At 38.8% G+C, this 10,899-nt stretch overlaps 1 long non-coding RNA gene across 2 annotated transcripts; it reads right to left on the bottom strand.

Annotated features, from left to right (window-relative positions):
- Positions 1 to 6,011: 6,011 nt before the first annotated feature.
- Positions 6,012 to 10,853, bottom strand: LOC116988705. 2 transcript variants are annotated; one of them, XR_004416043.1, is made up of 4 exons: positions 10,499 to 10,853; positions 9,514 to 9,652; positions 6,634 to 6,749; positions 6,012 to 6,045 (listed from the first exon to the last, which is right to left on the bottom strand). It is a non-coding gene; the product is annotated as an uncharacterized LOC116988705 (long non-coding RNA). The 2 variants fall into 2 exon arrangements; XR_004416042.1 differs by lacking the exon at positions 6,012 to 6,045 and having other exon boundaries at positions 6,564 to 6,749.
- Positions 10,854 to 10,899: the final 46 nt, after the last annotated feature.

Raw genomic sequence — 10,899 nt, 5'->3', positions numbered from 1 at the left:
CTTCCATCACAGTGAGGAGGAGATTCACTGTGATGGATGTTTGTGTAAATTGTGTTGTGTCTTGGTTCTTTTTTCTTGTGTGTATGACTGAAGAATCCAAATTTCGTTTGAACCTCAAGAGGTTCAAATGATAACAAATAAATTGTATTGTATTGTATTGTATTGTAAGTTTAATGCAGAGCTAAATGTTATAAAATGATTAGAGTACTGAATTAACTAAATAATTAAATTAAAGTATATTTTAGTTGGGGTTTATAACAATTTTGGAAAATGAGCAGTAACTTTAACTGGAATGTACTAATCATTTTAGTGCATTACTAGGGCATTCATTTAATCAGGTCCCACATGGTAGGCGAGTGCAGAAGTTTTGGGCACATGCAATGCAAGGTGGGCTAGCCAGTTGGATCTAAATAGAAGGCAGTGATGGAAGGATGTTTATCTGATGGGATTATTGTGGTATCACAGGGATCACAGCTGAGATTTCCGTTGTTTGGTGATAACAGCTTGGATCACAATGTAGGATATAAGCTTGCAGATGACATGAAAATTGGCGGTTTATGGAGAGCGAGAAGATTCGTCCAAGTTTACAGTAGGATATAGATGAGATGGAAAATTGGCCGGAGCACAGGCAGATAGAATTTGGGAAATAAAAATGGTTGTAGGACTTAGGTCAGGGCACTGATGAATGTTGATGAATAGAGACTTAGAGGTCCAAGTCCAAAGTTCTCAAAATTTAGCAAGGCAACAGATTGATGAAGAAAGCATATGGCATGTTTGCCGTCGTAGGTGTGGATATAGAATATAATAGTTGGGATGTTTTATTGCAACTTTACAAAACACGAGTTAGGCCACACTTCTACAGTCTGATCAGCGATAGATTTGGAGAAAATGGAGAGACAATTCACAAGGATGTTGTCTGAATTGGAGAACTTTAGTTATGGGGAGAAACTGGATGGATGGGGCTCTTTTTCCCTGGAGTGAGAAAGTTAAGGAGTGACTGATGGAAGTATGTAAGATTATGTGAGGCAGGGTAGAGAGCCAAAATCTTTTTTCCATGGTAGAGTTACAAAACAAGAGAACATAAGTTTAAGGTAAGAAGAGGGAGTTGTAAAGGCGATCTGAGGGAAAGTTTATTTCTCTCCCCCGAAAGGGCTTTATGTCTGGAACTTGCTGCCAAAGGAGGCAGAATCAAATGCAATTACAACATTTTAAAAGTAATTTTAGACAAACACGTAATAGGAAAAGCATAGAAGGAGACATATATAATGCAGGCAAATGAGATAAGTGTAGATGGGAAACAAAAATCAGCATGGACCTGGTGAGATGAAAGGCCCATTCCTGTGCTGCACAACTCACATTCTAATTACATCATCATACTAGGCAAAATATTTTGAACCATCTGTTGTCATCATAAACTAATTACGGAAACAATTCAGCATTGCTGTAAGTAATTATAAGAGCCATGAGAGGCTTAAGGGTGTAAAAGAACCAAGGACTAAAACGACTCACAAATAAAAGAAAGCTTGTCGCAGCTAACAAATGGATGGAACAAGGGGAGAAAATTCAGCCCAAACAAATTTTCAGGGTACATAATTCCAGAGATTCACCACCCTTCGCAATGGGAAATTCGTACATATTTCAGTGTCTCTTTATCTTGTATCTAGGGTCCCAACCCAAAATATCCCCTTATCCTTTTCTCCAGAGATGCTGATCTGACCCGCTGAGTTACTCCAGTATTTTGTGTCTATCCACATGTTCAAGACTCAGGCACAAATGGGAACACGTCAACATCTTCACAGTCAGGCTCAATTGAGATGTTTAGCATTTTGAATAATATCACCCGTAATTCCTCCAAACACCAAAGAACACATTCAACTCCCTTGCTGCTTACGATCGGACAACACTCTCGTTGGTCGAATTCGCCTCGCATTGTGCGATATGTTTAATCAGCATCTACATATTTTAATTAGAACTAAATAAGTATCAGATCAAAATTAGGATGTCCAATGAAATACAGAAATATTTTAATTAAAATTATTTTAAAGTGGATTGTATTATGAAATATTTATGCAAGAAATCATCCAAATCTTTAATTTAGGGGCCATCAGATTATGGATAGCAGATGTAACCAGTTTGCAAATCCAGGAAATTTCATCCATTCAAGTAGAATTCTCTGGATTGTTGTGGACAAGGCTGCAAAGCACCATAGTTTGTATGAGTATTCAAAGCCCTGGGACAACTTCATGATTTCCAAAGTCGTCCAAAATCCAAAGTTCCCACGTTCATAATATAATAACTAAAAACATTTAAACATTACAACAACCTCAAAATCTGAGGGATTCATATCAGCACAACTATCTTCATAAATATTCTGTCTCTACAATTAATCTACCTTGGGGAAACCACACGGAAGAAATGTCACTGGCTTATAGACACAAACAGGCAAGACACACAGCAATCATTAGCTTGTCAATGGCAAGATAATTTTTTCCTTCAAAGAGGGACACGAATACTTGGGCGTAAAAATAAACCGAATATCAGTTCTGGGGAGGGTGGGATGTAAACTATATGCTAATGCATTTGCCAACTAACTTATTAGCAAATATTAAAAGTGAAATGATTGTGGCAAAATAATTTTCCCGTCTGTTTTGTGATTTGGAGTTTTGTGATTTGCAAAGGATGTTCAAAATGAAATTTGACTCAACATACAAAGCACCAAAGAACGTTTAAAGACAGTAATTTATGGCCTCATGCAAAGAAGGCCAAACATTCACTATTGTGCAATGGTAAAGGTTGCATAGGAAGGTGGGAATGATCAATGGCAAATCATATTCCACAGTAATTGCGCATCGACACTTCTGAGCAGGGTATGTTCTGTGAATAACAATTAAGTCACAGCACAATTTAGCTAGTGAAGTGCCTTTGTCTCGACTGAAATATGGACAACAAACAGATCCCTAAATAGAGTTGCACTCGACTTTCAAGTCATCAAGATCAAATCAAGTCATTCACTTCTTCAATATTTTAAATTAAAACAAAGTAAACTGTATGATTCGTTCCAAGTGAGAACCAGAGAACTTACCTTCTCTTTTTTTCCTCAACTTGATTCATCCTTAAATCCATGACAGTCCACTCATCGTTGTAATGGCTCGGTGTTGACTTAGAAACCGTTTCTCGCCACTTCATCAGTTCCTCTGCAGATTAAGATTCACTTGTCTACAGACACATTACACACAAAGCAAGATCATCCACTCATCTAACTGGCCAATTAGATGCTTGATGCCATAAGAAACAGAAGTGCATCGGCATGATACAAGAGTAATGATTCTCTATGTTTGCCTCCCGGACATATTTGATTAACAAAATAACAAGCTGATTTGAAGTTTAGAGTTATTCAGCAAGACGACCAGAGGTGTGATAAGCATTAAAAACGTAACTTCATGGTGAAAAATATAGTTTAAAAAAGTTTTACCATTTTTTATTCTCTGCTGGAAATGATTTGATGATTTCAGTGATATTCAGATATAAGTAAAATTATTTTAATTGTCTTTAAGATAAATGGACCTATGGGCAATAAAGCACAGACTTGTTCCTTTTAATGTACACCTTCAAGACATATTGTTACGTCATTAGAATTGCAAGTTGTAGAATTGGATAATTGGCAACTTTTATCACGTTAAAAAATCAGCCCTTGAGCCTTATTCATTCTATCACGTGATCATGTCTGATTTGATCTTTGTTCTAAACATTTACCTAATCCCCATAACCCTCAATTTTCCCGCAGTGTAAAATTCTAGCTGGCCAACCCTTGAATATACTGAATGGTTTTCCACCCACAGCTCCGGAGGGTAAAGAACCCAAAAGATTCTCAACCCTCAGAGGAGAAATGTCAAGTACTTTGGATCCATCTTCACTGAGGAGGATACAAACAATCTTCCTGATGTACTAGTGGCCAGAGGATCTGTGGTGACGGAGGAACTGAAGGAAATCCACATTAGGCAGGAAATGGTGTTGGGTAGATCCCTAGGGCCTGATGGTCTGCATCTCAGGGTACTTAAGAAAGTAGCTTTAGAAATCAGGACGCATGGTGATAATTTTCCAATGTTTTATAGATTCAGGATTGGAGGATAGCTAATGTTATCCCTCTTTTTGAGAAAGGCGGGAGAGACAAAACAGGGAATTATACACCAGTTAGCCTGACATCGGTGGTGGGGAAGTTGCTGGAGCCAATTATAAAAGATGAAATAGCGGCACGTTTGGATAGCAGTAACAGGATCGGCCCAAATTAGCATGGATTTACGAAGGGTTTCATGCTTGACTAATCTGTAATTTTTTGAGGCTGTAACTAGGAAAATGGACAAGGGAGAGCCAGTGGATGTAGTGTACCTGGACTTTCAGAAAGCATTTCATATAGGTCCCACATGGGGGATTAGTGGGCAAAATTAGGGCACATGGTATTAGGGCTAGAGTGCTGACATGGATAGAAAATTGGTTGGCAGACAGGTAACAAAGAGTAGGGATTACCGAGTGGCCCACTCCTGCACCTATTGCCTATTGTCTATTGCAGCTTTGAAGACAATCCTTATCCTGAGGCTATGCCCTTTAGGTCTAGACTAAAGGACGTTGTTTTTGGAAGGAGATGAGGGAACATTTCTTTACCCAGAGGGTGGTGAATCTGTGGAATTCTTTGCCACAGATGGTGGTGGAGGCCAAGTTAGTGGATATTTTTAAGGCATAGATAGATTCTTGATTAGTACAGGCGTCTGAGATTATGAGGGGAAGGTAGGAAAATGGGGTTAGGAGGGAATAGCCATGATTGAAAGGTGGGGCAGACTTGATGGGCCGAATGACCTAATTCTACTATTCCTTATGACCGTATAATATTAATAGGTAAAATTCCCCAACCATATTAAAAAGTCAGGAAATACTCTGTTGGGTCCCCAACCACACCAGCTAATTCAGTAGACTTTCTCCATGTCCAAGGTGTGTGGTAATGCATACAGAAACCATCTGGTGTGGAAGCAAATAGCACCCCTCAGATACAAGCATCAAGCCAAACAGTAAGGATGATGATAGAAAAAGAGCAAAACAAAAATTTACTTAAATTACCCATTTAAAAAAAAAATCTGAATAAGCAACATAAAATTATTTGTAAAATGCAATGTAATATTAATTAGCAGGATACTTGAGACTCTTGAATCTGTGCAGAATGCACACACTTGGAATTAAGATTGTACGTGGGGGAATTAAATGCATCACAAATTCTCTCAACCTGGGAAGTTGCTCCCTTGGTAACTTGTTCTAAACCTACTTGCGCGTACTGGTATTGATCTTAATATGCTTCTACTATTGTTTGAGGCTTCTCTGTAAGAAAACACGTATCACCATTTCAATAAAGAGAACGAGGAAGAGTCCCTGACCTGAAACATCACCCATTCTTTCTCTACACAGATGCTGCCTGTCCCGCTGACTTATTCCAGGTTTATGTGTCTATTTTCGGTTTAAACCAGCAACTGCAGTTCCTTCTTACACAAGAGAATGAAGGATCTCTAACCAAATAACCCTTCCATTCTCCCTCTCCCCGTCTCTCCCCCACCCTAGTCCTCTTGCTAATTTCACCATTTATATTCCTTATCACCTCATCCCCAGCCAACAATGGACTATTGTCAGCTCCACCACCCACCCACCCCCCCCCCCTCCCCCCCAGTCATCGATGCAGGCTCTGCTTTGTTCTGTACCTCCCCATAACTCTAATTTCCCACTCCCTGACTCTAAGTCTGATGAAGGGTCTTGATCCAAAACATCACCTATTCTTTTCTTCAGAGATGCTGCCTGACCTGCTGACTCGAGCATTTTGTATCTCTCTTCGGTGTAAACCAGCATCCCCAGTTCCTTCTTACCCAATTAAAGTCATATTATACACACACCATTTTGTGCCTCGACGCATTGTGGCCAGTTCACATTTAGGTGTAACTGATCGTCCTCCTCTTCATAGTCAATCTCCACATCTTTGTGCTCCAACAGCAGCTTCTGAGCAGAAACAAGCTGGGTAGAAATAAGTTTAGTGTCAATTAAAGCCAAGGGATTTCTAGTGGTCTGTGAAATAGCCACCATTCAAATTCTAGATTAAATATTTTGCTTTATGACTGCAGGCAAGTAAGACTAGTGTAGATGGGGCATGTTGGTCAGTGTGGGCAAGTTGGGCTGAAGGGCCTGTTTCTGAGCAGTATGAGTCTCGAAATAATTTTAGCATGCATTATACTTTTAATGTGCCACTGCCGACAGCTCCATTCTACCACAACTATTTTATGATTGAATTTTCCTGCAGGCTCACATCTATCCCATGTCACTTACTCTTCAGAAAGGGTTTCTACACGGAATGGAGTGAGCAGTGAAATGTAGGGAAGCACTCCTTCATACAGCTGAGCCCAAATTAAAAATATACAATGTACATAACTAACTATGTAAAAAAAAATGTAAATTGTTTCCTATAATGCTTCAACAACTCACGGTATATCATACCATCAATTTTCCTTTTTTGAAAAGATGAAGTAATTTCATTCCAGGTAAATGGCAAACAGATCAATATTCAGTTAATCGTCACCAGGTGCAAGGGACTTATATTTGGGGTACCTGTACATTGTCCAGCTCCTCTTGGATCTGCTCGATTTTAGACTGGAACGAAGCTTCAATTGACAAGGACCTGTCCTCCGATCTTTCCGCCTCTTGGTTCAGAAGCCTCACTTGTTCTTGAAGAAAGAGAAAGGAAAAAACACCCATAATGATCTGATATTTGTTGCAAAAAAAGCAATACCTCCACAGTTTGCAATTTTTTCCACTGCAGTTAATGGCAATCAGTGAAAATCATATGTTCTACTAACTACCGGCATTTCAAATCATAAAATATCCTTGAAATGCTACAATTCATTAAGCTTGAAGATTGCTCAGGCAAAATGATGAATCATTTACATATTTATCCAATGATAAATTCTTAACTATCACTAGTGAGAAAAGATTAGAAGCTTGAATAAAGCTCCACAGAAAATGTGTCTCCTCAACATTTTGGAAATTAAGGTATAAAGTTACTTAATCCCAAAACAAACAAAATGATAATTCTCCACTGGCTCCATTAAAACCCTTATTTATTTTAAATTACTCCAAATGAATATCCTCTTCTGCTGCTGAATATAGTCTCTCTACCTTGTACCTGGTTTCACCCTCTCTTCCATAAACTGTCATGCAAACACAGCTCAAGTGTCCCAGAGATAAGACATTCATGGAGTTAATGAAGTGTCATGGTTGCTCTGTGGTCTTCTCATTAAAAGCTATTTGAAATTAAAATACTTTGATGTACCATTACCAAGGGCATTGTGAATGGTAAAATGTCTTCAAATTATTTTATTTAGAGATACAGCGTGGAAACAGGCCCTTCGACCCACTGTGTCTGTGTAGGTATGTTGCAAAGCCTATCTGAAGCGTCTTTGAAAATCTGCCGCTGCGGGTGTGCGCGATTTTGGCGCCGTTTAGAGGGGGGCGGGTTTAAAACGCGATTTTCTCTAGGCTGTTCAAATCGAAGATGTTCAGCCTAGTTAATTATTAACGAAAAATCGCTGGAAGACCCCGTCGCAAAAGCTATTATTAGTTTTAAATGCCTCGTATAATAGTTATAGTAGTTTAAAAATCAATCTCTAAACCCGCGACCGCCAGCAACCGCAGGGTCTCATAAAGCAGACAGCTGAAGGTAGGCTGTATATTTTTACATTAAATAGGGCTTCTAAAGATCCCTTTATACAAAGTTTAATATTGCGAGTAGCTCATTTTGGGCCCATTATATCCCGCAGTATTTTTCTCGGCATTTGGGGGCACAAATCTACCGCAATGTGAACGTTCTAAACCAGCGCGTTCAACAGGGACCCACTGGAAAGCTGATTTAAATGGGCATTTATTTACAGCAACTGAACACTGAATTCCTTCCATTTGGCCTATAAATTAATGTAAATGAGATTTAAAAATCATGTTTTATTGTGAATTATTTGTGAATATTATTTGGACATTTAGGCTATTTAAAAATGTTAATCATTTATTAAGAAATGGATAGATGTTTAGATCTAGTAATTGAAGTCTGAAATTAGCTACAATTAGGTAACTAACTAATTATATGCTTTAATTTCAGGTCATCCAAGTAAGATTATTTTATATTTGTTTCAGAATGCTTCAATCTATGATAACTGAAAATTTCATTCAGTTCTCTTAATTTTTAAGAAAGTTATGGGCTTTTGACTGTTCACGATCACAGCTTTTTTGTTATGTCCATAGAAAATCAATAGGGAACAAGATGCTCATTTCCGAGTATGAAAATGGCCATAACTTTTTAAATACTTGAGATATGAAAGTGAATTAGGTGTCAAATTAAACTTCTTTTTATGCTTTATCTGATGGGATAAATTACAGACTTGATTTTTAAAATCTCAAAATTTTGTAACATTGCTAGTCTGTGCCGACCAATGATCCTTGCACACTAACACTATCCTACACACACTAGCGATAATTTACCATTAACCCAAGTCAATTAACCTACAAACCTGTACATCTTTGGAGTGTGAGGATACCGGAGCACCTGGATGACAACCCACAGGGAGAACATACAAACTCCATACAGACAAGCACCACAGTCAGGATCAAACCCAGGTCTCTGGCGCTGAAAGGCAGCAACTCCACCGCTGCGCCACCAGGCCACCCTTCACGATGTCATGTTTTAACTATCAGCATCCTCTCAAAATTAAAATTCAGTGATAGCGATGTTTAAAGGATTCAAGAAGAGAATGTTTTTAAAAGCATCTGTACGAATCTGTCCAAATGACTACTGTGTGTTCCTGTCAGCCATTTGGCAGACTCTCACAAATGCTTCTCAAATAATTATGTTCTTGAATCCTTTAAACAACACTATCTTCTGATCAAGGAATCTGACCAGAATACCTGAATGAAAAAAACTTAGATTACACGCTACTTTTCCTGAGCACAGAATGTACCAACCCATTTACCAACCAATGAAGTATATTTTTAAGTGTGATCAGTGATAAAATATGGGAATTACAGCAACCAATTTACATACACAAAATCTCACGAGGTTAGAGGGACGAGATAATTACATGGCAAAACAAAAATGAAGTGAATTTTTGTTATAAAATCCACTCCATTCCTCTAATGCTAGAATATTTTGGGGCAAACCTACTCCCTACCACGAGACGGCAGATGTACAAATCGGCGGTAGGACCATTTATGGCCAAAAATATTAACAGGTCAACTTTGAGTAATTACCTTCCAGTTCGTTAATCTTCCATTCGGTGAAATTATTTAAAGAACCAGTTGCCTGTTCTGCAAGGGGTGCACAGACCTTGGCGTGAGGTCCTAAAAGTTGGAGATCTTTGTGAAGTTGTAAACAGCACTGATCTTTCTGTGATGTTTCTTGTGCATGTTTCTCCCTGATTTTACGGAGCCGAGTGCTGTGTTTACCTTTGAGATTTGTTAAATCAGCCTTGTGACTTTCTTTCCAATCTCGGACCTTGATATGGGTGGCGTAGTCTTCAGCCAGAAGCTTGTTGTCGAGATTTTCATTCTCGTCCTCAAGCTTCCTCAAATCTTCAACCAACTCCTAAAAAAATTAAAAAGTAGCCAAATTAAACTAAAAATACTTTCGGGAGCCTGTTCCACTTAGGCGATTTGTCAGGCGTCTGTCAAGTTGCCGGCAGTCACCTGAAAAAACGGCAACTGGTACGGCGACTGTCAGAGTGGAACACACACACACACACATCGCTTCCTTCACCAGCCCATTATGCAGGTGCGAGACAGGGCAAACGGGGGAGGCACTGTCTGAGTGAAATTCACATGATGCAAAGCCAAGGTGATAGACAAACACTGCGATGAACAGGAAGGTTGGCGCTGTAATTAAGAAGGTTAAAGCACAGATTCACCATCCTCTGACTAAAGAATCTCCCTCTCATCTCCTGCCCAAAGGAACATCCTTTAATTCTGAGGCTATGACCTCTAGTCCTAGACTCTCCCACTAGTGGATGGAAAAATGAAGAACGATATAGTCAATAGTGACACTGTTGCATTATAATCAAGAGTTCATGTGTTGTTGGCATCTTAAATATCAGATCTCTTCTGATCTTGGTCACGGCTGAAAAAAATTGGTGGCACAGATCAGCAATGCCAACAACCTGTCATAACCAGAATGACAATGCTGCAAGGCTCCACATAAACTGTGATTCTGCACTATAACAGATCATAAAAGGGTTAATGAACTGATTTAGAAGAAAATAATGGGGAGATTCATATAAAAGAAAATCTTCTAATTTTTTCATATTTACAGATATATTTCCAAGAGGCTCCCTGCTATTTTTATTTCACTGCCAGTTACAACAGAATCCCTTAGCTGGTTGCAGAGATCTTTCCCTGTAATAGAGATTCACACAGCAGCAAACAATGATTTCCTTACCGCTAGCTCCCGATTCTTCTCATCGAGCTTTCTCTGCAGTACTTCCACATGTTGTGTTGTTTCCAGCAGTGCCTCGTCCTTTTCACGAAGTTTCTTCTTCAAGTCTTCCAGCACCTAAGGAAGTTAACAAGAGATTAATACCTCTAAACAGTGATAAAAACTGGGCAACATAGAATGGAAATCACACACGCAACATTTGTAATTCAAGTGCACCAATAGTTAGGTCTTCAATTCCGCCTTGGTATTAAGACATTAAAATTAAAATTATCATTAATGAAATCACGGGATGAAATCATTCATTTGCATTCAATGGTTTTAATGGTCCTTTATTGTCACGTGTACTGAGGTACAGTGAAATTTGATTTACCACACACATACCAAAAAAGCAACAAGATACAAAA

Source organism: Amblyraja radiata, chromosome 28 (assembly GCF_010909765.2).
Source record: "Amblyraja radiata isolate CabotCenter1 chromosome 28, sAmbRad1.1.pri, whole genome shotgun sequence".
Lineage (NCBI taxonomy): Eukaryota > Metazoa > Chordata > Chondrichthyes > Rajiformes > Rajidae > Amblyraja > Amblyraja radiata.
The sequence above is the reverse complement of the archived record's forward strand: the minus strand, read 5'-3'. Positions and strand labels throughout refer to the sequence as shown.